The 6,904-nt window shown below is 47.4% G+C and overlaps 1 pseudogene; it reads right to left on the reverse strand.

The window, feature by feature from the left end:
• Window positions 1-545: 545 nt before the first annotated feature.
• LOC111959507 (tRNA wybutosine-synthesizing protein 4-like) lies at window positions 546-4,321 on the reverse strand (annotated as a pseudogene).
• Window positions 4,322-6,904: the final 2,583 nt, after the last annotated feature.

Raw genomic sequence — 6,904 nt, forward strand, 5'->3', positions numbered from 1 at the left:
GGGGGGGCGGGGCAAACAAAGACCTCAAGCGTGGGGTACCCCATTGCCCCCTTGGACGGGGGGCGCTGGTTTTTGAAAACAGCCGGACTCAAGCAAATTTTTTTGGGGGCGGGGGTTTTGTTGGGCTTTTTTGACCAGAAAAAAAAAAAATTCCTTTTTTTTTTTTTCCCCAATTCCCAAAAAAACGCCACCCAACCCCCTTTTTTTTTTGGGGAAACCCTCCTAAAGTTTTTTTTTTGTCGGGGTGGTTGTAAAGGGGCGGGGCTACCGGCATTCAGGGGACTGGGGAGATCAACCGCCGCGCCCAACCCCGGGCCAGGTCCTTCCATGCTGAAATGGCTAGCTAGTTAGCGGGGTACGCGCTAATAGCGTTTCAATCAGTTACGTCACTTGCTCTGAAACCTAGAAGTAGTGTTTTCCCCTTGCTCTGCAAGGGCCGCGCCTTTGTGGAGCGATGGGTAACGATGCTCGTGGGCGACCGTTGTTGATGTGTGCAGAGGGTCCCTGGTTCGCGCGAGGGACGGTTTAAAGTTTATACTGTTACATTGATGCTGTTGACCCGGATCACTGGTTGCTGTGGAAAAGGAGGAGGTTGAAAGGGGGGGTGAGTGTAACGGATGTGAAATGGCTAGCTTAGTTAGCGGGTACGCGCTAATAGCGTTTCAATCAGTTACGTCACTTGCTCTGAAACCTAGAAGTAGTGTTTCCCCTTGCTCTGCAAGGGCCGCGGCTTTTGTGGAGCGATGGGTAACGACGCTTCGTGGGTGACTGTTGTTGATGTGTGCAGAGGGTCCCTGGTTTGCGCCCGAGGTCGGGGCGAGGGGACGGTCTAAAGTTATACTGTTACATAGGGAGCAATCTTTTCTGTTGGAATCACCCGAATAAGAAGGGAACTAATAACAATAAGTTCTACAGGTGTCAAGATAGCTTATCGATGCTTCAGTTCCACAGGTCGACTCAGCTTCCATTACCAAGTTGATACTTCACAAAAATGTCCTCACAAAGAATACTTCTAGCAACCATGTCTCATAGTTATAGAACAAGCTTGAGGTCCTAAGTGACAGGGTGAGGGTTGTGATGAGTCCCAAAGGCGAAGCAGTTTCCTCCTCCACCAATCAGAGCCATCATTGTTCACCCGTCAGAGTCGTTAGAGTCCAGGAGCGCCGAGCAGAAGGAGTGCAGCATGAGGCCAGGGTACAGCAGGCCAGAGGAGGGACAGAGAGAGATGGCAGTTGGTAATCAGTGAATACATGTTATATTGTCTGTGTTGACAGTGTGCAGTGAAAGCAGGAGTATAATATAACAGGGGTACGGCAGACTAGGGGAGGATAAGAGATATGGCAGCTGGCACTCAGTGAATCTATTTTGTGTAGCCCATGACAGTGTGTACAGTGAATCCATTTTGTGTGTGTTATCTGTGACCGTGTGTGCACTACATACAGGGATGTAATATAACTGGGTCAAAGCCTACTCAGTGTCCAGGATGAGCTCCACACTGCCCCCTGTGGTCAAGTCTGTAACAGCAACCTCTAGAACACCCTCACTCCTCCCACAAACACCAGCCAATTACAAATCACATGGGCACAGTGGGACTATCTAGAACGAACTGAGGATGTTGCCAGCGTTAAAGCAACCCTTTAATTTAGCAGAACAATATCCTGGGCTTATTTAGAGGAGGACTATGGTGTCTGAAACAACTTATCTGTCCATTAACTCACTCCATGTTAAAACAATATGCAAAACACAAAGTGACACGATGCTTTGAAATCAATTATCTCCCGAGTGGCACAGCGGTCTAAGGCACTGCATCTCAGTGCAAGAGGCGTCACTACAGTCCCTGGTTTGAATCCAGTCGGAATCGCATCCGGCCGTGATTGGGAGTCCCATAGGGCGGCGCACAATTGGCTCAGCGTCGTCCGGGTTTGGGTGGTGTAGACCGTCATTGTAAATACGAATTTGTTCTTAACTGACTGGCCTAGTTAAAAAAAAAAAAATGTTTTCCTGTTTGAGTTGTTGCAGCTCCACACCTGGGCACTAGAGGGGCTTGGAGCTGCAGTCTCTCTCAGCAGAAGCCTGTGGTGTTGGTGGGCCCCAGTAGGACTGTATCCCTCAGTGGAACACTTCCTCTACCCAGAACTCCAAAGATCACCACCCCTCCTTTAGATGCACAGGCTGAATTAGAGAAGCGAGGCTCAGGCGCAGTGCCCACATAAAACACACAGTCAAAGTTCAGTGATATTGTATTTCTTTGATGTAGGCAGCAGTGGAGGCTGCTGAGGGGAGGACGGCTCATCACTAACACAGAGAGGCTTCTGCCTACATACAGACTTGAAATCATTGGTCACTCTAACAAATCAATAGTCACTTTATTAATGCCGCTTTAATGATGTTTATATATCTTGCATTACTCATCCCATATGTATATACTGTATTTTATACCATCTACTGCATCTTACCTATGCTGCTCGGCCATTGCTCTTCCATATATTTATATGTACATATTCTTATTCCATCCCTTTACTTCAATTTGTGTGTATTAGGTAGTTGTTGTGGAATTGTTAGATTACATGTGAGATATTACTGCACTGTCGGAACTAGAAGCACAAGCATTTCGCTACACTTGCGTTAACATCTGCTAACCATGTGATGTGACCAATAACATTTGATTTGAATAGTGGCTGGAACGGAGCAAATGGAATGGCATCAAACCATGTTTTTGATTTATTTGATACCAGTCCACCTATTCCGCTCCTGCCATTACTACAAACCTATCCTCCCCAATGAAGGTGCCACCAACATCCTGTGGTAGGCAGGCTATGTTCCCCACAGCTAGGTAATGCAGGAAGGTACTATAATGAACAGCAGAGTAAACAAACAGACCTCGGTCCAATGCTGGTCATCAAAATACAGTGCATCCTCAGCCTCGTTCTGTCCTTCAAACACAAACAGGAAGTTCTGACCTGCGAGGTAGACAGGAGAAGACTCTAAAACAAAGTCCTATCAGTAATCCCTGCTGCTGACAAACTGACTTTAGATCAGCCTGTAAGGATACTCACCTTCCTGCCTCAGTATGGTCGCAGTGTGCCTCCGTCTTGGTTGAGGCAGGTTGCCAGTGCAGCTCATCTCCTTCAAGGGGAGCCTCAATGAGGCCTGGTTGTCAGGTGCAACTGGGTCAGGCAGGTCACAAGGGCCATAGCTCACTCTGAAAAGGGTTCTGATTGGGTGGAGTGGGGAGGAGCGGCCACCAAACGCCACAGCTCCCCACCGAGGGACAGATAGTACAGTGTGATACAGTCGGACACCTGGGAGGAGAACAGAACCTGATCAGGAACAACTCTGGGCCCTTTAGCTTATACCTAGAGCCAAGAGTTTATCGAAGGGATGTAAAACTCTGACCTCTAATAGTACTCCAGTCAGATCCAGTCGGCCCATCTGACCCCAGTCAGATCCATTCAGCCCGTCTGACCCCAGTCAGATCCATTCAGCCCGTCTGACCCCAGTCAGATCCAGTCGGACCCCAGTCAGATCCATCGGACCACAGTCAGATCCGTCTGACCCCAGTCAGATCCATTCAGCCCATCTGACCCCAGTCAGATCCATCTGACCCCAGTCAGATCCATTCAGCCGTCTGACCCCAGTCAGATCCATTCAGCCCATCTGACCCAGTCAGATCCGTCGTGACCCAGTCAGATCCATTCAGCCCCTCTGACCCCAGTCAGATCCATTCAGCCCATCTGACCCAGTCAGATCCATTCAGCCGTCTGACCCCAGTCAGATCCATTCAGCCCGTCTGACCCTCAGTCAGATCCAGTCGGACCCCAGTCAGATCCATTCAGCTCCATCTGACCTCAGTCAGATCCGTCTGACCCCAGTCAGATCCATCAGCCCATCTGACCTCAGTCAGATCCGTCTGACCCCAAGTCAGATCCATTCAGCCCATCTGACCCCAGTCAGATCCGTCTGACCCCAGTCAGATCAATTCAGCCCATCTGACCCCAGTCAGATCCATCTGACCACAGTCAGATCCATTCAGCCCTCTGACGCAGTCAAATACATTTACCCTTCGTATGCCTTGTCCTGGAACCTGTGTGTCTGTGCAGTTGTTTCTGGGTAGTCTCTGAGCACGTGCAAGGTGGAGTTGAGCTTCAGGAAGTGGTCCTGCATGACTCGACCAAAGGGATCGTGGGGGCGGATCTGCTCGTACATCACAAACAGAGACTGGGGTGAGGAACCTGGCAGCCCAGCCAATCACATCATCCATGCTCCAAGACTGTTTGATCATGTGGACTGGAATATGATCTGGGTCGCCTCTGGAGGTAACATCAATGGCTACTCCAACTTAGTCACCGGATTCATCAAAAAATGCATAGATGTGATACCGACGTTGTCTTTCAAAATGTATCTGCATCAAAAAACGCTGTTTATAAACACGGCAAGGTGACCGGGGACAATCGTAAGGTTAAACAGTACAAATTCAACCAACACAGATCGATCAAGATGGCGAGACACAAGTATAGGGACAAAGTGGAGGAGCAATTCAGCAGGTTATATACGGGGCACATGTGTCAAGGGCTTCTAACAATCACAGATTACAAAAAAGAATGCCAGTCACGTCGCGGACACCAACACCGCCCTACCGGACGAGGTAAACACCTTTTTCCTCACGCTTCAAGCAAAACGACTAAGCTACCGAGGAGACCCCCTGAGGACAACAAGGGATACGTGCTTACGGTCCCTCGCAAGGCTGGGGACCGTAAGCCTCGCAAGGCCTTGACCCTCGCAAGGCTGCCGGCCAAGACAGCATCGCTAGCTGTGCCCTCAGAGCATGTGTAGACCAGCTACGTGTTGTGTTTTCTGACATTTTCATAAAAATGCCCAAGAAAAGGAAAGTAATTGAACTGAATGATTACCGACCCAATGAAGTGCTTCGAGAGGCTAGTCGAAGACCAAATCATCTCCTCCCTCCCCTCCCCAACACACTCGACCCTCTCCAATTCAACTACCGCCCCGACAGATCCATGGACGTCACAATCGCCATTGCACTGCACACTGCCCTCACCCACCTGGACAACAGGAATGCATACGTGATGATGCTGTTCATCGACTACAGCTCAACCTTCAATACCATAGTGCCCTCTAAGCTCACCACTAGTGTTGCAAAGGGTCTGAAATGTTCCATTGGAAGTTAAGCCCGGGAATTTGGGGAATTTTGCTTAAATTCATCAAAAAAATTACCTTATAACAGTGAACCTTTTTTGTGGGATACACATAAGGCAATTCCAGGTCTTGTGGCATATTTTGGTTAAACTATCCCCAATTCAATGGAATTGCAACCCTCTGCATGCACAGTGCATTCTTCCATCACATGTGCAGCTGATTCTCAAGATCTTGCACACTAATGAGATACTATTGAGCCAACACTACTACACTGTCTGAGACAAGCACTACAATCTTTCTGGTAAGTTTTGATTACAATACTGGATGGGGTGATTATATTTTATATGACATACATGATTTTTTGTTAACTAGTAAATAGTAGCCTACAGCAAAGTGTGTTTAAATAATTTCTAACTTGTTAACCATTTCTGCTAGTTAGTTTTTGCTACCATGTGGGTTTTAGCTTGCTTGAGCCCGCTAACTGAGTGTTAATTCACCTGTTTCCATACATGTTTCATTTTATAACATTTATCTTACAAAGGAGTTGTTTAATCCAACTGCTTAACTATTTATCTGTACATGGAATTGTATTTGTTTTTTTTTATTACAATTTTTTTTCTAATCTAATCAGGAAAATTCCACGGGCACTATCTGATGTGTGGAGACATTTCACTGCAGCTAATGTAGAGGGAAAAGCTGTGTACATTTGCAAATACTGTGCCAAATCATATGTGAAGAATGCAACAAAGATGCAGAATCATCTGGCCAAGTGCATAAAGTTCCCCCAGCGCTCACAACAAGCAACCTCTGACAAAAGTCGCTCTACTTCTATTTGAGGTGAAAATTAGGAATCAGACACCTTATCGATAGCAACAGCTCATGGTTCTCCTGGAATCAGGAGTTTATTTGACTCAATGGAGGAGCGTAGTCAGAGAAATGCTGATGAATGTCTTGCTCAAGCTGTGTATGAAACTAGTTCACCTCTGATGCTCACAGGCAATGTGTATTGGAAGAGATTTCTGAATGTTCTTCGCCCAGCATACAGCCCTCCAACCAGACAGCCCTCCAACCAGACATGCTTTATCTACTCATTTGCTGGATGCAGAGTTCAACAGAGTTCAAGTGAAGGTCAAGCAAATCATAGAGAAAGCATACTGTATTGCAATCATCTCTGATGGGTGGTCGAATGTTCGTGGGCAAGGAATAATTAACTACATCATCGCCACCCCTCAACCAGTATTCTACAAGAGCACAGACACAAGGGACAACAGACACGCCGGTCTCTACATTGCAGATGAGCTGAAGGCAGTAATCAATGACCTTGGACCAGAGAAGGTATTTCCACTGGTGACAGACAATGCTGCGAACATGAAGGCTGCTTGGTCTAAAGTGGAGGAGTCCTACCCTCACATCACACCCATTGGCTGTTCTGCTCATGCATTGAATCTGCTCCTCAAGGACATCATGGCACTGAAAACAATGGATACAGCGACCTGTTGATGAGCCAAGGAAATGGTTAGGTATGTGAAGGGTCATCAAGTTATGGCAGAAATCTACCTCACCAAGCAAAGTGAAAAGAATAAGAGAACCACTTTGAAGCTGCCCAGCAATACACGTTGGGGTGGTGTTGTCATCTTGTTTGACAGTCTCCTGGAGGGGAAGGAGTCTCTCCAAGAAATGGCCATATCACAGTCTGCCGATATGGACAGCCCCATCGAGAGGATCCACCTGGATATATTTTGGGAGA

The sequence above is a fragment of the Salvelinus sp. IW2-2015 genome, linkage group LG36, assembly GCF_002910315.2.
Source record: "Salvelinus sp. IW2-2015 linkage group LG36, ASM291031v2, whole genome shotgun sequence".
NCBI classification, from domain to species: Eukaryota; Metazoa; Chordata; class Actinopteri; order Salmoniformes; family Salmonidae; genus Salvelinus; species Salvelinus sp. IW2-2015.